This window comes from Manis javanica, chromosome 7 (assembly GCF_040802235.1).
Source record: "Manis javanica isolate MJ-LG chromosome 7, MJ_LKY, whole genome shotgun sequence".
Lineage (NCBI taxonomy): Eukaryota > Metazoa > Chordata > Mammalia > Pholidota > Manidae > Manis > Manis javanica.
In genome coordinates, this window is record NC_133162.1 from 132042187 (window position 1) to 132064438 (window position 22252).

Sequence of the window (22252 nt, forward strand, 5' to 3'; positions counted from 1 at the left end):
GACTCAGCTGACATGGCTTTAAATCCCAAACTGCCACTTTTAAACTAGAACATTGGATAAACATCTAAAGTATCTACACCCCAGTTTCTTCATCTGGAAAAGGGCAATGATAGTGGCACCTACTACATAGGGTTGATATGGATATTAGATGGGAAATTATAAATAAAACACTATATAAATTACCTGAACTGTAAAAACGCCCCACCAAAATGATAGTACTTGTAATTACTGTTATTTTATTCTTATTATCATTATTATTATTCTCAAATGAATATCTTCTTCATTTTGAATTGAACTTTCTTATATATTTGCATATAGTTCTATGTGCCTAGTCACTTATGAAATCAGTATATAATGCTAGCCGAGATTCAGCAAATACAGCCCATAGGGAAAATTCATCCACAAATTCCTCTTTTTTTAAAATCAACAAATTTGTATTAGAACACAGCCACACTCATTCACTCATTCATTTACACAGTTTATGGCTGCTTTTGAACAATGGCAGAATTGAATAGTTGGGAAGAGAAACCATGTAGCTCACAGAATCTAATATACTAAATTGTGGGCCTTATACTGAAAAAGTTTAGCAACTACTACTAACTTCTGTGCAGGAATATGCGAATATGCAAAATATCAAAATGGACCCAACTTGGGTGATAAGAAGCACTTATGACAATCCAAAATTAGATGGAGTGTCAACACACTTGGAAAAAGGTATAGCTAAAAATGTTAAACAGGTCAAATTTGAAAACTTTGCTGCAAAGACTTTGAAATAATATTACATTTGTTCCAGGACACAGGCACAGACAGGAATGTTTTTACTGAATTCATTTATTAGTTCTAATTATTTTTGACAGAGTGCTGATAAATGAATTCAGTAAAGTTGCAGGATACAAAATCAATATACAGGAATTTGTTGTGCTTTTATATACTAACAATGAACTAGAAGAAAGAGAAATTAACAATCCCATCTACAGTTACATCAAAAGAATAAAATACCTAGGAATAAATTTAACCAAGGAGGTGAAAGACTTTTACTCTGTAAACTGTAAGAAACTGATGAAAGAAATTGAAGATGACACAAATAAATCCAAAGATATACCATGTTCACAGATTGGGAGAATTAATATTGTTAAAGTAACCATACTACCTAAAGCAAACTAAAGATTCCATGCACTCTCTATCAAAATACCAATGGCATTTTTACAAAACTAGAGCAAACAATCCTAAAATTTGTATGGAGCCACAAAAAAATCTTGAATAGCCAAAGCAATTTTGAGAAAGAACAAAGTGAGAGGTACATGCTCCCAGATTTCAAATTATACAACAAAGTTACAGTAATCAACGCAGTATGGTACTTGTACAAAAATAGACACATAGATTAATGGCAGAGAGTAGATAGCCCAGACATAAATCCATGCCTATATGGCCAATTAGTATATGACAAGAGGCATGAATATACAATAGGGAAAAGACAGTCTCTTCAAGAAATGATGTTGAGAAAACTCGACAGCTACATGCAAAAGAATGAAACTGGATCATTATCTTATCTTATACCATACAAAAAAATAAACTTGAAATGAATTAATGACCTAAATATAAGACACAAAACTATAAAACTCCTAAAAGAAACAGGCAGCAAACTCTTTAAACATTGTCATTAGTGATTTTTTTCTGGGTATGTCTCTCCAGACAAGGGAAATAAAAGCAAAAATAATCAAGTGGGACTACATCAAACTAAAAAGCTTCTGTACAGCAAAGGAAATCATCAACAAAATGAAAGGGAAGCCTACTGAGTGGGAGACTCTATCTCCAAATGATATATCTTACAAAGGGTTAATATACAAAGTATATATAAACTTACATAACTCAACACCAAAAACCCAAATAACCCAATTAAAAAATGGGCAGAGGACTTCAAGAGACATTTTTCTAAAGATGACATACAGATGACCAACAGACACATGAAAACATGCTCACCATCACTAATCATCAGAGAAATACAAACAATGAGGTATCACTTCACACCAATCACATTAGCTGATATCAAAAAGATAAGAAATAACAAGTGTTGGACAGGATATACAGAAAAGGGAACCCTCATGTACTGTTTGTTGTTCAGAATGTAAATTGGTGCAGTTACTATGGAGAACAATACAGAGGTACCTCAAAAAATTAAAAATAGAAATACCATATACCCCAGTAATTTCATTTCTGGATATTTACCCAGAGAAAACAAAAATACAAATTCCCCTATGTTTACTGCAGCAGTATTTACAATAGCCAAGATAACGAAGCAACAGAAATGTCTAAGTGAATGGATAAAGACGTGGTGTGTATATACAAGCCATAAAGTATTACTCAGCCATAAAAAAGAATGAAATCTTGCTGTGGTACATATACACAATGGACTATTATTCAGCCATAAAGAAGAAAACAAATCCTAACATTTACAACAACATGGGTGGAGCTAGAGGATATTATGCTCAGTGAAATAAGCCAGGTGGAGAAAGACAAGCACCAAATGATTTCCCTCATTTATGGAGTATTAACAGCGAAGTAAAACTGAAGGAACAAAACAGCAGCAGACTCAGACTCCAAAAAGGGTCTAGAGGTTACCAAGGGGAAGGGGCTCGGGAAGGTTGGTGGGAAGGGAGGGAGAAGGGGATTAAGGGGCATTATGATTAGTATACATGATGTAGGGGGGGTCATGCAGAAGGCAATATAATGCAGAGAAGACAAGTAGTGATTCTATGGCATCTTACTATGCTGACAGACAGTGACTGCAAGGGGGTGCGTGTGTGGGACTTGATAATGTGAGTGAAGGCAGGAACCATAGTGTTGCTCATGTGAAACCTTCATGAGATTGTATATCAATGATAACTTAATAAAAAAAAGAATGAAATCTTGCCATTTGTTACAACACAGATGGACCTAGAGGGTATTATGCTACATGAAGTAAGTCAGAGAGAGACCATATCATCACTTATTTGTGAATCTAAAACAAACAGGAAAACAAAACAGAAATACTGGTGATTGCAATGGGGAGAAAGGGTGGAAGGATGGGCAAAAAAGGTGAAGGGGATGAAGAGGTCCACATTTCTAATTTTAAAATAAATAAGTCAAGGGGATAAGAAGTACAGCATAGGGAATACAGTGAATAATACTGTACTACCTTTCTATGCTGACAGAAGATAACCACGCTTATCATGGCAAGTATTTCATAATGTATGTAATTGTTGAATCAGTATATTGTAAATCTGAAACCAATAGAATATTGTATTTGACTATCCTATAATAATAAATAAATAAACCCGAGGCATGTTTTTGTTTTCTAGTATTGCTTCTTAATAAAATATTTTTAAGCAAATTAGTCCTTTTCATCTTTACTAATTCTCTTTCCTCATTTGAGATTGTTATTCCATTAGTTTTCTAACAATTTAAGGTAAATACTAACTCCTTTACTTTTAATCATTCTTCATTAATAATGGAGTATTGTAATGGTACAATTTTTTATCAATCTTTTTTCCTTTATCCTGTAGGTTCTATTATATACTCTTCACTATTTTTAATGTACATTTTATTTTTCCATTACCTTTGATTTAAGAGTTAAGTGTGCTTCTTAATTCTCAAATAATTATGATTAAAAATTTTTCAAGTTATACTGTATTATGGGAATGTGATATAAAAAAACTTTACTTTTTGTATTTCAGATTCTCATTTTAGCTAAGTGCATTATTAGTTTTTGTAAATGTTCCATAGATAAACAATAAAAATTATTCTCTAGTAAATTTAAGCTCCCCCCATATATAGTCATAGTTATTTAATCCAATATGCTGAATACATTATTCATAGGCTCTATGTCTTTGTTTTTTTATGCACTATTTCAATCCAGTTCCAAAATGGGTATATTGAAATCTTTCACTTAAACATGACTTCATTCATGCATATGTAAATTATCTTTAGGTAAGTGTGAACTTTCTTATTACCAGGTATTACTGCTATCCTAACTTCCATCAACATCCCATTCTTATGTCAACCAAATCAGAATTTCTATCATTTAAAACCTTCTTATTTTTTGATTTATGAATGAGTACTTCTACTCATTGACCCTGCAAACATTTGACAAATCCCTTCGCTGTAAGAATGGATTCTGCTGCATGGCTGGTTTTCAAGACAGTAACTAGGAAACACAGTAATATCCCTTTGCACTTGCTTTGAATCAGTGTCCAACCTTGTGCTCTAGCTGCCAAATCTATGATTCTTGCCCGTGAGGGATTAGTTTTCATTTTCAAGATGTGGTGCCACTATAAAACACTAGGTGGGGCTAAAATCACACTTACTGCTTCTCATAAGGCACACTGATAGGGGCTTTCTCAGAAATTAACTTTGATTTAGGTATTTTATGTGTCATTTTTTTGGCCCTCATATAAAGACCATACTCCAGAGTGGGTTTTTTTTTGCACAGCAGTTTGCAATATTTCTTTGAAGAATGGGAAAATAGAAGGAAATACAAAGCATTTCATATGTTGAACAATACTATTAGTCTGTTCTGTATAAACCAAAAAATAAATGGAAAAAAAAAAGATTGTGTAGTTACAGAGAAAAGAATAATAAAGGAAATGAAAAGGAAGGAAAATTTTTCTAAGTCATAGAGAACACTAGCCCAATAGCTTGCTTCTCAATGTTTCTCAGAAGATAAAATGTTCTGAACCAGAACAGCTGTTTTGTTTAGATTGGTTTGCAAAACCAGGCAAAAGAAATATGACAGTTCAAAACCTATCACAGGAAATCCAACAAAAGAAACAAAACCTTTAAAATTACGTTTAAGTATCTTGATACGTAGACGGTGCAAGGGTTTTACAAGTATAGCAGGTTTTTTTGGTGAAGTTGCTTATTTTTCCTTTGCTACTTGTTTATAGTAGACTAATCCAGTCGCTCTTGCTCTCTGAGGGAAGAAGTTAGGAGCTACAATTTCAATAGCTGTAAAAGATACTCTACTAGGCCCTTATATTGTACTGCAGTAACTCATATCTTTTGAATTAAAGTTTTGGTAGGTTTCGATGACCAGTTTAAAATGATTTTTATAAGAGGAGTATTGGGGTATGGCCTGACCAGTGAAACTATCAGTAAGCAAAATTAGCAAGTGTCTTCACATACACTCCAGGTATAATTAACTCAAGTTTCTTAGTCTTTATCTTTTATTAAGGACAAAGCCTTCATTTACCTAGAATATTCACTCCAGAAACAGGAAGGCTGAATCCAATAAGCTGCTTTAAAGTCTTGGTTGTATTTCTGCTCACTTAACTCTACTTATGGCAGCTGATAGAACTGAGTATTCACATCAGAAATTTTAGAATTATCTTTGTATTGCATGTTACAAGTTTATCTGCAATTCACTTACTTGTCCCTTATTGCTCCTCCCAGGAACCTTGACACTCTCCTTTGATGGTCTCAGGAATTTTTCTTTACAATTATTTCTCAAGAAAAGGTAATTTTGGTTTGAGCCCTGAGATGCATACATGGTTCTGCCATATTTATTAAATGGCTCTTGAAGTATTTGATTCTTGGTTGAAGGTAGATATCCACATTGGTTTGAGAGGAGTTATTTTCATAAGTCTTTTTAAAACCATTCTTCTTGAGAACTTCTTTTCAGGATATATCTAGGTTTTCAAAAAATGGTTCAAAAAGTTTTAAGTAAGGAGTTAGAACTGGTCTTACAATCTGTGATTCTATGTTTGATATCAAATCCAGCTTTGTTCTCCTTTTTTCCTCTGTTAGTGGAAATGGCACACAATACATGGCAGATAGAGCTTATGGCTGGAATAGTAAATGGATCGAATTGATTTACTTTCTGTAAATCAATAGGCACAGAAATGCAACCCGTTTTGAGTTATCAGTAAGAGGGCTCTTTGGTAAATGATTGATTCTTTTGCTAACACTTGATACCCAGCGGTGGAAAGTACTTCTGGGGCATGCTCTCCCACTCAAGCCAGGCGCCACATTTGTCATTTTTGATGTTCTCCTGACATCTGCTGGCTACCTTCTTGAAATTCTCCCCACCCTGAAGTGAACTGAGATGATTTAAGAAACTTTGTTGAAGTTAATCATGAATTGTTTCAGAAACAAGGGTTAAAATCGTATCCCATCTTTGTTCTCAAGAATGTCTTGATCAATCAAGGTATATTCCTCAAAGTATTTTTAAATCACGTTTATAGATTTTTCTGACAAAAGGGTGAATTTTCACTAAGGCGAACGTTTTTTTTAACGTTGGACTGTCCTTTACAAGACTCAAATACTCAACAGTCCCAGAACGCATTACAGAAGACGATTCGGATTCACCACAGACTCAATAATGAACATCTCTCCTGCCAGAAAATACCCAGAAATGCAGCTTAAATGCGAAGTCCTTGCTCCACGCTCAGTGGATGATGCACGCGGCCGTGGGTATGAGGCTCCAGCACCAAGAGCACGTGTCTACGAAGCCACGCCTCCTCACATCGCCATCGCTTGTCACGTCAGCGTCCAACTCCTGGACTTGTCCTGAGCTTGGTGAGGTCCCGGGTTCACTGTGCGGAGCTGACTGGTTGTGGGATGACCCGGCGCACCTTCTGCATCTCCCTGCCGATCACCCTGGCTGTTGCTGAAGGATTGCCAGCAAGCATAGGCACTAGTGCTCAATGTGAATGAAAGTTCCCAGCGTTGAAAGGAGTTGCCAGTGCCGCGGCTGGGCCAGCGAGAGCACGCGGCCTGCGGGCAGAGCCCCCGGGGACAGCGCGTGAGCAGCTGGGGCAACTGGATTGGCCCAACGTCCCCACGTTCGGCGGCCCTCAGCCGCGGCGCCGCCAGCCTCCCACTGCGCAGGCGCGTGCGGTGGCCGCCCCCGCCTGGCGCGCCGGGAGCTGTAGTTCTCTCGTGGGTGTCGGCACGGCGGAGGCGCTCGGGCGTTGTCTGTCCGGCCGGCCCTGTTCCGGGACCATGTCCGGGTCTGTGTGTAGGGACGTGGGGGAAGTGAGCCCGTGCGCACGCTGAGGAGCAGCAGCCCGCCGAAGAGGCCCTAGGGCAGGGAGTGCGGGACAGGGCCCGGGGCTTCGCGCCCTCCCCGGGGGCGCCCTCTTCGCGTGTCACCTCGGGTCACCAACATGGCGGCTCAGAGCGGGTTTGTAATTCCCCTGCGAGTTGCCTGCTGCGAAAGCCTGTGTGTCCCTGAGGAGGAGAGGAGCTTGAAACAGAGGGGCAACTATCACGTTTATTTGCCCTCCCTGCCGCCAGGCGTCTCAGCTCGAGGAGGAATTCACGTTAGATGAGTTCACAGTTTGCTTGTTAGTCTCCAAATACTCGTGGCCAGAGTGGTTTAGGAATTTGTCACAGTGAGACGTGGTTTCTCGTTGGGTGAGCCTTCCTTTGATTCTTCCAGAACTACTAATCGCCATGTCACAACAGTGAGAAAAAGAAACCAGTCGGTTGGTGCTTGGGCTTCCCGTTCATTACCTAGCACAATGCAAAAAAAATTACCTTTCACGTTTTTTAAGATTATTTTCCCCTATCCTAAGGCCATAAAATATATTTGCCTACATTTTATTTAAAAAGTTAAAGTTTATTTTTTCCTAAATAGATCTTTATTAGTTTGTAATGCCATTTTTTAAATTTAGTGAAATAAAGAACTTGCTGTGGGAGAAAACTGTGGGAGGGCTTGGGACCAGAAGAAAACAAAATATATTAAAGTGCCTATCCTGTCTTTTGGAAAGGTAGAGATAATGGTAAATTAAAAAAAATAAAAATAAAATGGAGGGAGAGGTAACAACCAGCAAAAAAAAATTGACAGATGCACGAATTTAAAACTCTCAAGGGATATTTGACCTATCAAGTGCATGGCAGGAAAAGAAAAATGAAAACAAACATGATTATATATTTTTAAAAAAGCAAAAACAAAGAAACTTGGAAAAATACTTGTATTATAAGTTCTGGCTGTCATAACAAAATACCATAGACTGGATGGTTTTGATAGCAGGGTTTTATCGCTCACATTTTTGGAGTTGGGAAGTCCAGGACCAAGATGCGGTTTCTTGGCAAGGGCTCTCTGCCTGGCTTGCAGAAGGCCACTCTCTCACTGTATTCTCACATGGTGGAGAGAGAAGCATGCTCTGTGGTGCCTCTTTTTATAAGGACACTAACCCCATCACCAGGGTTGCACCTTTAAGACCTCCTTAAAGTCATCTCTCAATGTAAATGAAAACTAACAGTAACTAATCACTCCACTGTAGTCCAGCAAAACATAGTGCTGTACCCAAAGGCTTCATAGCCAGTTGCCATCACGTTGGGAGTTAGGCCTTCAGCATGGGAATTATAGAGGGACACAACTCAGTCCATCGATTCTACTCCTGGTACCAAGAAATTCATGTCATTCTCATATGCAAAATATATTCATGCTATTCCAGCAGCCCCAAAATTAACTCTCTTCCAGTGTCAATTCTAAAGAAGAGTCTCATGTTAATAATCAAAATCATGTCTGGGTGAGACACCAGGTATGATTCATCTGAGGCAAACTCCTCCCTAGCTGTGAACTTGTCAAACCAAAAAAACTATGTGCATCCAAAATACAACGGTGAGATAGGCATAGTGTAGACATCCCCATTCCAAAAGAGGGAAATAGGAAAGAAGAAAGGGATGAATCACACGCAGGTCAAAACCTAGCACGGTGAATTCCATCAGATAATAAAGCCCCAGAGGAATCCAACTTTGTTCAATGCTTTGCCTTGTGGACCCACTGAGGCAACAGTTCTGCCCCCGGAAGCTCTGCAGAGTAAGGGGCATGCCCTCAAAACTCTGCCAGATGGAAGTCATTTTCCCAAGACTCTTTCAGGAAAGGGTTCATGCCTGAAGCTTTTGGGTGACCCCAGCTCTGTAACTTCAGTCAGAGGCCATCTGGCTTGTCAAAACTGACCTGGTGACCTTCATGATCTTTGAATTGTCTTTGTCATTCTTTCTTTGTTTTTTCTTTTGAGGTCTGATTGACACAACATTATATTACTTTTAGGTGTACAACATAATGATTCAATTCCTGTGTGTATTGCAAAATGATCATTACAGTAAGTCTAGTTAGTATCTGTCACCGTACATAGTTTATAAACCTTTTTTGTGTTGAGAATTTTTAAGATGGACTCTTCTAGCAACTTTCAAATATACAATACAGTGTATTAACTATAGTCACTATGTCATACGTTCCTTCTCCATGATTTGTGTGCTTTATAACCGGAAGTTTGTACCTTTTGACACTCTTCCCTAATTTGCCCATCCTGCAACCTGTGCTTATGGCAACCACCACTTTATTCTACCTGTGAGCTTAGCATTTTCAGGCTCATTTTCCATTTTCTTGAAGAATAGTGCATGGTCACAGTCAAATAACTTTATTGCCCTATCCTGTAGAACTTGAGAAGCCCAGTAGCTTTTCTTTATTTCATACTGTCTTGATCTCCTTCAAGTCAAACTGGCAGTGTTTCTGTTTATATAATCTCACAGTCTTTTTACCAAGTGATAATCCAGCCATGCCTTTGGTGGTCTTTCCTGAATATGTTTTCCTATTTTTTACAATATGGGCAGACTGTGAATTTTCCAAATCCTTAAGTTAAGGCCTGGTTCCTTTTGGTTAACAATTCTTTCTTCAGTTCATCTCTCTTTTCTTGAATTTTACTGTCAGTAGACAGGGGAGAATAAGGTGTTCCTTCAACACTTTGCTTAGGAATTCTACTTAGATAAATATCCAAGTTCATCACTTGCAAGTTTTACCTTCCACAAAGCACTGGAATACAAGCATAATTCAGCCAAGTTCTCTGCTACTTCATAACTAAGATTGCCTTTTCTTTAGTTTCTAATAACATGTTCCTCATTTTCATCTGAGACCTCAAAAATGACCTTTATGTTGAAAACTAAACACCTGTGATCGCAATATATTGGTCAGATAGTAAGATATTTTGCGAAGCTGTAGTTATAAAACCATCTTTGCAAGAGAAAAGTAGATAAATGAAACAATATAGAAACTTTAGAAAGAGATACATGCATATGTGGAAACATGATATATTATGAATAGAACCAAAAATCAATGTTTAGAAGATATTAGTGAAAACAGACTCTCTAATTGGAGATAAATAAGCCTGGGACTTCCTTATTCCTAATAAAAAGACAGATTCCAGATACATTACAGACAAATCATGTGAAATTTGCGCCATTAAGCACTATAGCCTACAAAGTTATTTTCCTACCTTTCTTCTACTTAGAGAAAAATTAGGAGAATAGCTTTATATACTGTAGGTAAAGTTGTGGACTGTAGAAAAACTTATGCAAGACTTCCAAAGCACAGACTGTGAGATTAATCAAGTTGTTAATGATATTATCAATAGTAAGGTTTCTTTCAATGAAGGATAACATTGATGAATGGGTAAGCTGTTGACTAAATATAAAACAAGGGGTTGTTATCTGTTATATAAAAGTAATTTCTATTAATCAGGGAAAAGACTGAAATTCTTTTGAGAAAAAAAATGAACCATTGAAAGAGACAGATTACCACAAATCGGACTTCTGCACAGCTCAACAGTACACAAGGAAATTCTCATCTTCATAATCATATAAATTCAAGTAGTGAGAGATCACTTTACTCATGTCAGAAAGACTATAATTAAAAAGGATGGAAACATCAAGTGTTGGTGAATATGTATGGAATGTTTTCACTTACAATGAAAAATAATCTCGAAATAATTTTTTAAAATTAATTGTGTGATCCTATCATCATATACATATATCATTCAGAAGTTCTCAGAAACATGCATACAGAGATTAGGACAAGGATATTGATCATATTGTTTGTGGTGACAGAGTTGGTGGCACCCTTAGTATCCATCCCTAAGAGATGTGATGGATGTTTAAATATGGTGGATTAACTAAGATTCACTATAAAACATTAAGGATAAATGAGCATGTTTCAGCAATACCAAAAGACCTCTATCCAGATGTTTGGATAAAGAAAGTAGAAAACAGGGTGAGATTTATAGTGTATAGGTTAATTGGAAATATCCACAAAACACAGTACATATTTTATAAAGTTATATTTAAAGGCATAGGTTAAGTATGTTAGCTATGGGATGAGGAGAATAAGAATAATGATCACGAAAGAAAAGCACAAATAAAATTAGAAAGATAGACTGGCAGAGATAGATGGCAATGTGCCTTCTAATTTTAAGTGTGGTAAACTCACTTCTTTCAACTGAATTCCAATAGAAATGCAAGAAAAAGCACAAAAATATTTATGGTTGCTACTTGAATGTTTTATTTAATACTTTATTTTAAAAAGAAAAATATTGAACATTTTAATTTATGGGGCTTGATAGGGAGATGGGAGTCCCATCTGATATATTTCTAAATGTGAAATATTTTTCATTACTTAATCTAATGCTAATTTATTATTACTATGGTTTACGACGACACTACTAACATTATATCACTACAGTGCATTGATGACATAGTGATTAATTCTTGTTTATCCTGCTTGTCGTTTCACATTTACTTTCCAACCAAAGCTTCATGTCTTCCAATTGTACTAGAATATTCTAACCTTACCTCTTTGGGTATTGTACCTCCAATACTTCCTGGAGTATTCCTATTAGAGGTAAGTTAGATTCTCTCCCTAAATTTGTTATTTGACATCTGTCTCTTAAATTCTTTTTTGTGTGAACTTCTGTGAACTTTTTTTTACTCTTTATTTTGCCAGCTCTTCTGTTTGATATGCGTTCTTTATGATAATAAGAAAATACTCTGACCCCCTGTTTGACTATGTCCCTTTCAACCAAACAATTTCTTAACTCTTTAATTTTAGTGATTACATTTTTAATACCTCATGTTTGGAACTAGCTGTTTTTCATACCATCCTGCAGTTGTGTTTCGTGGCTTCCTTTCTCCTGTGACTTGGAAATCTGCCACATACATATTTTAGGGTCATCTTAGATATATTATTTTGTACTGTTTCTGAAGTGACAGTCTCTTGAATTTTGATTTTTTTAAGCTATTATCTTAGCACTTTTTCTCTCATTTGTTTTGAAATTTTGAGTTGCAGGCCCACCTATGATGGCATTTGTCTCTCCTGCACCCCCTCTCTATGCTCATAGTTCCCTTGTCTGTAGTTTGGGGTGTCTCGATTTGGTTTTTGTCGTTCTGTGTCTATAACCAGATCTTACATTGTCAGCTTAGCATGTCAATCTTCTGGGGATACTGGGGAAACTTCAGATTGAGTTATAGCAAGCAGCCGGGTACCTGTCATCAGTGGGAAGGTTTTTCTGTTTTTATGCCAGATCCTTAGGTATGTCTGTTTATATATGTCATTTCCTTGGGAGGAGTTACAGCTTTTCTTTGTGCCCATTCATAGTCCTGGATTCAAATAGTGGGCCCCATTCAGTATACACTTCTGTGAAGCATAATTTCTGCTTCTCCCTATTTAGCTGCTGCTGGAGACCAAGGCAAATAGATCTGAAGTTTCACCTGTACTTTCTGTTTTTCACATCTGATTCCATTTCTGGTTTCATAGGTGTTATTTTCTTTTTGAGAATTTCTATACTTTAAAAAATGTTTCATTTCCAGATTTTTTCTATAATTTGTACTATTCAAGTTTAAAATTACATAATTGCAGCATTTAGAGGCTTCACTTTTTTTGTCTCTTGATACTAGCCAGACATAATTGCAAATAATATTGCTTAACAGACAGACTTCTTTTCATAACTTAATCAGACTTACTTTCATGGATTTATTCCGTAAAAGTAAAACTTGGGGATTGACTGTGCTTTATCTGAGTCAATAATTTGGGCCAATCTTTTCATTGGAAAGTACAATTTCACACCATAGCCTGTCAAAAAAATTTTTTGAATGCATTAAAAATAATGTGATCCTTATAATTTTGCATGAATATTTTGATTATAGATGTATTTTAATATTAGAAACATCTGTTCAACTCAAGTGTGTAGCAGCTACTTGTAGGGTTTTTTACAACAATGTTGTAAAAATACTGATATCTATGAATGATCTTTTACAGATATTTTTCAAAAAGATACTTCTCCGCTTATTTGTGTTTGAATGTTTAGAGAGTACTAAGTATTTACTTTTTTCAATAAGGAATTTGCGAACTTTATATGTATAAAAGGTGGTAATGTTAAAATTAAAGATATTGAGGAGGTATCATTTCACTCCGTGTAAGACACCATTAAAATAAATTCCTGTATCAAATTAAATTGCATTCGAGTGATTTTAGACATAGAAGCTAATTCTAACTTCATATGTCCTTTAATTCCAAATTCATTAAGTTTATTAATTTAATAAGTTTATAATTGCAAAGATTCTAAGCTGCTTTCAGTAGTCTTTACCTTAGCATTTTAATGTGCCATTATGCTTGAAGAATAGCCTACTCATAAACTGGTACATAGAAACGAACCTGACCAACTTTACATAAGTTAAATACAAAAGAGCATGAGCTCTGGAACCACAGAGACCTGAATTTGTATTCTGGTTTCAACACTTAATGCCTCTATGACTTCAGTAAAGTTATTTAAATCTCAGTTTCAGTATCTGAAAAGTTTTTTTGGAGAATAAAATGAAATAAAGTAAAACCATTGGTCCAACACCTATCCCATATTGGAATCTCTCAGTGATGATTCTATCAGATAAGAGAATTCTAAATTATCAGCTTGAGTCCTTGGAACCAAAGTATCTAAACATACTAATGTCTTTAAAATATATATATTTTAATTAATAGCCAGTTTTAACTACTTACTATGAGACCTGTATTTTCCTAGCTGTTGGAAGTGTAAACAGGAATGTGAATTCTACTCTGGTGAGGAAGAACATTTATAATTTGAAATTTTTCCTTATTTCCAGTGAAAGGGAAGATGGAATTTAGTCATAGGAACAAGAACCGAAAACTATAATATTATCAGACACTAAGAAACTATCCCCATTTCTTACTCTATGTCTTTCTTTTTGGGTTCATATTTTCTCTCACCCCTGCTTCTCTTCATGGATCAGCTTCTTTCATCTTTCTCCTTGCACATGAGATTTCTTTGTTCAGGTTGCTAATAGGACTCTTTTGGTGTAGAAATTGCATCTTCTAATCTTTCTGGTGACATCTCCACATTCCTTGGAGACAAATTTCAATTGACCCACTTTTGGTTGACTGTCTACCCTAGTCCAATTGACATGTCAGGTGGCAAGGTCATGGAATCAGCTGATAACCCAGAGGAAGCTGAGCGGATCCAAGGATGTAGGGATGTGGTCTGTACAGATTGGAATGGATTTCTAGCATCTAGGAAATATTCTTAAGGGAAAGTACATTATTCAGAGAAAAGGAACTTAACAAAAGCTAGCATAGGCTGTTTGACATAAGATCAACCATGTCATATCTGACTTCATCTAAATTTCCCACATCAAAATATCTTATTACAGTACAGTGACAGAAAGAGAAATATTTATGAGAGTTGAAAAAGCCATTAAATGAAGCTAAGAAGTCCCTGAAGACTTTTGGTGTTTGATAAAATGTTATAATTGTACACAGCCTTCTTTAGAAGCCGTTATAAACCACATTTACCTGTGAACTCTTTTGCTCCACTCACCTTGCTAATGTGAACAAGGACAGGAAACATTTTGGCTTCACTGTACCGCAGTGATACAAATCGTTCTTCAGACCCTAGCCAAAATCTAATCTATTGGTCTGAAAGATAAGCAGGTGAGACTCTGAATGTATGTTTTCCTAAATATACATATATGTTTATACAACAATGTTTGAGAAAGCATTTAGCTTGTTCAATATTGCATCAAAAAATATTACTGAACTAGGAAAGTATTTCAAACAGCATGACCTACTAAAAGTGGATAAAGGGCATCATTCTACATATAAACAAAGCATTCAATAATATTATTTGGAATTTAGATCTAGGGGAAAAGAAGTTGACATCCAAGGACAATTAGTAAGTCTGACAGAAGTAGAAATGTAATTTGGACTCTAAAACCCACTAATCCTGCAGTGAGGACAGTGAAATTTAGAACATGACATCCAACTTAGAAGAACTTATTTAAATAATAATAATAACAAAATCATCAGATTGAATCCTGATAAGGAGATTTAGATGGCTGAAAAGTACTTTTTTTCCTTGAACAAAATTATCTTTTCTAAAGTTCAGATCAACCAGCAAAGAATATCTACCATATATAAGATTTCATACTAGGTTTTGGGGATAAAGAATTAATAAAAGTTGAAATGCCTTTAGGGATTTTAAATGTGGATGGTAGATGAGGAAAATATGAATACACATATTAATTCACTGTTACTTTCAGAATGATAGAAGCAAGTATACAGTACAATAGTATGCCAGTGTGTAAAGCATCATGTGGTTCACTAGCCTTACAGGTACCAGACCTAGGAAAACTGGAAATTCACCATAAATCCTAATGCCCCCTTGCTGAGGTGAAAAGAATCAATAACAGATTTCTTTTCTATGGAGGTGAAAGCTTCAAGCCAAATGCTTGAGTTTTTAAATATTAAATCAACAATCAATGTATAAAGTTTTTGTTTGTTTGTGTTGCTTTTATACAGTAGGACCTTTCCATACATCTGAAATCAAGCTTGGCAGGCAATTACCTACTTGATGGTTAGTACATGGAATGGTTTCCATTTCAATATGACCCATCTGAGATCTCTATTTGTGACAGATATCACACAGTGTTTCTGGCTTTCTTGTTTCTCTTTATCATTTTTTAACCCCAGTTTATTCTTGTCTATGACTGTGCATGATCTTGTGACCTCTTGCTATAGATATATTTGAAGGCTGCCCTTCAGTTGCCTACCCAGATTTGGCATCCATGATGTTCCCTTTTTTTGTCTTGATGACCTAAGCTATGCATAAAATTTTTCCAGTAGATTGATGTCTGTGTACATTATTATTTATCAGTTATGACATATAATTTTTCCTGCCTATATTACCCAGCCCAGATTCTATCCTTTTTTACTTGCACCTTGCTCTAAAAATGTTGGGATTACATTAGGAATATGTAAGTTTTCCTGTAATGCTCAAAATCTGATTTATGTTTGGTTATTACATCAGTGTTGTGCAGATGTTAAACAGAGGCTTTGTTAATTTTTATTCTCCCTTTATCTACAGATCCTATCAAATCTACTCCCTTCTTCTCCCAGTGCCAGTGTGAAGTGGCTTGGCTAAGCCTGATTAAAACCTTAATGTGGAGCATGCTCATAAAATACTTCCAACTGTAGTGCGAATGAATGATTTGATAGAGGAGGGAAGACATATGATGGATCTCTTAGTATCAGGTTCTCCTCTCATTGCAATGTTATCTTCCATGATACTTGACTTTAACAAGCTCCATTAAAAATACATGTATTATTTAGGAGAATAATTCCTTAAGAATTATTTGACAAACCTCAGTTATGATTATATACATTAGCAATGTTTCACTGACATTTCCATGAGGGCACAGGTGGAGTACAGGACGAAGACATGGATGGATGGGATGCAGTGTTTAGAGAGGTGAACAGAAGGATTTTTTTAATAGAGTATTATTTTCATCATATTGTTTTATTCTGGTAGAATGTTTAATCGCATATGCACTATTTTTACAACGTTGGGAAAATACATGTACACATCAGGTATGGGAGGAACCATGGAGAAACGGCAGTAGTTGTGTGATGGGACTGTCATATAATTCTATTGCTACCTACAGTTTCTCTTTTATTTTATTTTATTTTATTTTTTTAAATTTTGTTATCATTAATCTACAATTACGTGAAGAACATTGTGTTTACTAGGCTCTCCCCTACCCCAAGTCCCCCCACAAACCCCATTGCAGTCACTGTCCATCAGCATAGTAAGATGTTGTAGAATCACTACTTGTCTTCTCTGTGTTGCAAAGCCCTCCCCTTTCCCCCACCCCCCACATTATACATGGTAATCATTATACCCCCTTTCTTCTTCCCCGCCCTTATCCCTCCCTACCCTCCTATTCTCCCCAGTCTCTTTCCCTTTGGTAACTGTTAGTCCATTTTTGGGTTCTGTGATTCTGCTGCTGTTTTGTTCCTTTATTTTTTCCTTTGTTCTTATACTCCACAGATGAGTGAAATCATTTGGTATTTGTCTTTCTCTGCTTGGCTTATTTCACTGAGCATAATACCCTCTAGCTCCATCCATGTTGTTGCAAATTGTAGGATTTGTTTCCTTCTTATGACTGAATAATAGTCCATTGTGTATATGTACCACATCTTCTTTATCCATTCATCTACTAATGAACACTTAGGTTGCTTCCATTTCTTGCCTACTGTAAATAGTGCTGTGATAAACATAGGGGTGCATCTGTCTTTTTCAAACTGGAGTGCTGCATTCTTAGGATAAATTCCTAGAAGTGGAATTCCTGGGTCAAATGGTAAGTCTATTTTGAGCTTTTTGAGGAACCTCCATACTGCTTTCCACAATGGTTGAACTAATTTACATTCCCACCAGCAGTGTAGGAGGGTTCCCCTTTCTCCACAACCTCGCCAACATTTGTTGTTGTTCGTCTTTTGGATGGTAGCCATCCTTACTGGTGTGAGATGATATCTCATTGTGGTTTTAATTTGCATTTCTCTGATGACAGGCGATGTGGAGCATCTTTTCATGTGTCTGTTGGCCATCTGAATTTCTTCTTTAGAGAACTGTCTATTCAGCTCCTCTGCCCATTTTTTAATTGGATTATTTGCCTTTTGTTTGTTGAGGCATGTGAGCTCTTTATTTATTTTGGATATCAATCCTTTATCAGATCTGTCATTTAGGAATATGTTCTCCCATACTGTAGGGTACCTTTTTGTTCTATTGATGGTGTCCTTTGCTGTACAGAAGCTTTTTAGCTTGATATAGTCCCACTTGTTTATTTTTGCCTTTGTTTCCCTTGTCCGGGGAGATATGTTCATGAAGAAGTCACTCATGTTTATGTCCATGAGATTTTTGCCTATGTTTTTTTCTAAGAGTTTTATGGTTTCATGACTTACATTCAGGTCTTTGATCCATTTGAGTTTACTTTTGTGTATAGGGTTAGACAGTGATCCAGTTTCATTCTCTTACATGTAGCTGTCCAGTTTTGCCAGCACCATCTGTTGAAGAGACTGTTCTTTCCCCATTGTATGTCCATGGCCCCTTTATCGAATATTAGTTGACCATATATGTTTGGGTTAATGTTTGGAGTCTCTATTCTGTTCCATTGGTCTGTGGCCCTGTTCTTGTGCCAGTACCAAATTGTCTTGATTACTGTGGCTTTGTAGTAGAGCTTGAAGTTGGGGAGTGAGATCCGCCCCCCCTAGCTTTATTCTTCCTTCTCAGGATTGCTTTAGCTATTCAGGGCCTTTGGTGTTTCCATATGAATTTTTGAACTATTTGTTCCAGTTCATTGAAGAAAGCTGTTGGTAATTTGATAGGGATTGCATCGAATCTGTATGTTGCTTTGGGCAGGATGTCCCTTTTGATGATATTAATTCTTCTTAGCCAAGAGCATGGGATGAGTTTCCATTTGTTAGTGACCTCTTTAATTTCTCTTAAGAGTGTCTTATAGAGTTCAGAGTATAGGTCTTTCACTTCCTTGGTTAGGTTTATTCCTAGGTATTTTATTATTTTTGATGCAATTGTGAATGGAATTGTCTTCCTGATTTCTCTTTCTATTAGTTGATTGTTAGTGTAGAGGAAAGCCACAGATTTCTATATGTTAATTTTGTATCCTGTAACTTTGCTGAATTCCGATATTAGTTCTAGTAGTTTCGGAGTGGAATCTTTAGGGTTTTTTATGTACAATATCATGTCATCTGCAAATAGTGACAGTTTAACTTCTTCTTTACCAATATGTATTCCTTGTATTTCTTTGTTTTGTCTAATTACCATAGCTAGGACCTCCAGTACTATGTTGAATAACAGTGGGGATAGTGGGCATCCCTGTCTTGTTCCTGATCACAGAGGAAAAGCTTTCAGCTTCTCACTGTTCAGTATGATGTTGGCTGTGGGTTTATCATATATGGCCTTTATTATGTTGAGGTACTTGCCCTCTATACCCATTTTGTTGAGAGTTTTTATCATGAATGGATGTTGAATTTTGACAAATGCTTTTTCAGCATCTATGGAGATGATCATGTGGTTTTTGTCTTTCTTTTTGTTGATGTGGTGGATGATGTTGATGGATTTTTGAATGTTGTACCATCCTTGCATCCCTGGGATGAATCCCACTTGGTCGTGGTGTACGATCCTTTTGATATACTGTTGAATTCTGTTTGCTAATATTTTATTGAGTATTTTTGCATCTACATTCATCAGGGATATTGGTCTGTAGTTTTCTTTTTTGGTGGGGTCTTTGCCTGGTTTTGGTATTAGGGTGATGTTGGCTTCATAGAATGAGTTTGGGAGTATTCCCTCCTCTTCTATTTTTTGGAACACTTTAAGGAGAATGGGTATTATGTCTTCTCTATATGTCTGATAAAATTCCGAGGTAAATCCATCTGGCCTGGGGGTTTTGTTCTTTAGTAGTTTTTTGATTACTGCTCAATTTCGTTGCTGGTAATTGGTCTGTTTAGATTTTCTGTTTCTTTCTGGGTCAGTCTTGGAAGGTTGTATTTTTCTAGGAAGTTGTCCATTTCTCCTAGGTTTCCCAGCTTCTTAGCTTGTAGGTTTTCATAGTACTCTCTAATAATTCTTTGTATTTCTGTGGGGTCCGTCGTGATTTTTCCTTTCTCGTTTCTGATTCTGTTGATTTGTGTTGACTCTCTTTTACTCTTAATAAGTCTGGCTAGAGGCTTATCTATTTTATTTATTTTCTTGAAGAACAAGCTCTTGGTTTCATTGATTTTTGCTATTGTTTTATTCTTCTCAATTTTATTTATTTCTTCTCTGATCTTTATTATGTCCCTCCTTCTGCTGACCTTAGGCTTCATTTGTTCTTCTTTTTCCAATTTCGGTAATTGTGACATTAGGCCATTCATTTGGGATTGTTCTTCCTTCTTTAAATATGCCTGGATTGCTATATACTTTCCTCTTAAGACTGCTTTTGCTGCATCCCACAGTAGTTGGGGCTCTGTGTTGTTGTTGTTGTTTGTTTCCATATATTGCTGGATCTCCATTTTGATTTGGTCATTGATCCATTGATTATTTAGGAGCGTGTTGTTAAGCCTCCATGTGTTTGTGAGCCTTTTTGCTTTCTTTGTACAGTTTATTTCTAGTTTTATGCCTTTGTGGTCTGAAAAGTTGGTTGGTAGGATTTCAATCTTTTGGAGTTTACTGAGGCTCTTTTTGTGAGCTAGCATGTGGTCTATTCTGGAGAATGTTCCATGTGCACTTGAGAAGAATGTGTATCCTGTTGCTTTTGGATGTAGAGTTCTGTAGATGTCTATTAGGTCCATCTGTTCTAGTGTGTTGTTCAGTACCTCTGTGTCCTTACTTATTTTCTGTCTGGTGGATCTGTCCTTTGGAGTGAGTGGTGAGTTGAAGTCTCCCAGTATGAATGCATTGCATTCTATTTCCTCCTTTAGTTCTGTTAGTGTTTGTTTCACATATGTTGGTGCTCCTGTATTGGGTGCATATATATTTATAATGGTTATATCCTCTTGTTGGACTGAGCCCTTTATTATTATGTAATGTCTTTCTTTATCTCTTGTTACTTTCTTTATTTTGAAGTCTGTTTTGTCTGATACTAGTACTTTAACACCTGCTTTTTTGTCCCTATTTGCATGAAATATCTTTTTCCATCCCTTGACTTTTAGTCTGTGCATGTCTTTGGGTTTGAGGTGAGTCTCTTGTAAGCAGCATATAGATGGGTCTTGTTTTTTTGTCCGTTCAGTCACTCTGTGTCTTTTGATCAGTTCATTCAGTCCATTTACATTTGGGGTGATTATTGATAGGTACTTACTGTCATTTCAGGCTTTAGATTCATGGTTACCAAAGGTTCCAGGGTACTTTCCTTACTAAGAGTCTAACTTAACTCACTTAGTATGCTGTTACAAACACAATCTAAAGGTTCTTTTCTATTTCTCCTCCTTTTTCTTCCTCCTTCATTCTTTATATATTAGGTATCAAATTCTGTACTTCTTGTCTATCCCTTGATTGACTTTGGGGATAGTCAATTTAATTTTGCATTTGCCTCGCAGTCAGCTGCTCCACCCTCCCTACCATGGTTTTACTACCTCTGGTGACAGCTATCCAACCCTAGGAACACTTCCATTTATAGCAGTTCCTCCAAAATAGACTGCAGAGATGGTTTGTGGGAGGTAAACTCTCTCAGCTTTTGCTTATCTGGAAATTGTTTAATTCCTCCTTCAAATTTAAACGATAATCTCACCGGATAAAGTAATCTTGGTTCCAGGCCCTTCTGCTTCATGGCATTAAATACATCATGCCACTCCCTTCTGGCCTGTAAGGTTTCTGCTGAGAAGTCTGATGTTAGCCTGATGGGCTTTCCTTTGTATGTGATCTTATTTCTGCCTCTGGCTTCTTTTAACAGTCTGTCCTTTTCCTTGATCTTTCCCATTTTAATTACTATGTGTCTTGGTGTTGTCTTCCTTGGGTCCCTTGTGTTGGGAGATCTGTGGATCTCCATGGCCTGAGAGACTATCTCCTTCCCCAGGTTGGGAAAGTTTTCAGCAACTACCTCCTCAAAGATACTTTCTATCCCTTTCTCTCACTTCTTCTTCTTCTGCGAGTATTGTTCTGCTTGGATTGGTCACACAGTTCTTTCAGTATTCTTTCATTTTTAGAGATCCTTTTTTCTCTCTGTACCTCAGCTTCTTTGTATTCCTCTTCTCTAGTTTCCATTTCATTTATTGTCTCCTCCACTGTATCCAACCTGCTTTTTTAATACCCTCCATTGTGCTCTTCAACGATTGGATCTCTGACCTCAATTCATTCCTGAGTTCTTGGATGTCTTTCCATACCTACATTAGAATGTTGATGATTTTTATTTTGAACTCCCTTTCAGGAAGAGTCACGAGGTTGATATCATTTAAATCTTTCTCGGGAGTTGTATTAATAATTTTACTCTGGACAAGGTTCCTTTGGTGGTTCATGTTTGTATATGGTGCCCTCTAGTGTCCAGAAGCTCTATTCTGGAGCTGCTCAGCCCCTGAAGCAATGTTGGGGGTTGCAGAGGAGCGGTACTGGGGGTAGGAAAGAACTGTTCCCCACCTCCTGGCTCCTGTGCCTGTCTCCACTGC

General features: G+C 36.7%; 2 protein-coding genes across 2 annotated transcripts in view; one reads left to right on the top strand and one right to left on the bottom strand.

The window, feature by feature from the left end:
• SCN7A (sodium voltage-gated channel alpha subunit 7) overlaps window positions 1–5748 on the bottom strand; it is a 104792-nt gene extending 99044 nt beyond the window's left edge. The window contains exon 1 of the mRNA XM_073241601.1: window positions 5405–5748. The gene's annotated coding sequence lies outside the window, so the exon portion shown is untranslated. The remainder of the gene's footprint in view (window positions 1–5404) is intronic.
• Window positions 5749–6931: 1183 nt separating this feature from the next.
• LOC118967930 (uncharacterized) overlaps window positions 6932–22252 on the top strand; it is a 289452-nt gene continuing 274131 nt past the window's right edge. Inside the window, exon 1 of the mRNA XM_073241603.1 lies at window positions 6932–7159. The gene's annotated coding sequence lies outside the window, so the exon portion shown is untranslated. The remainder of the gene's footprint in view (window positions 7160–22252) is intronic.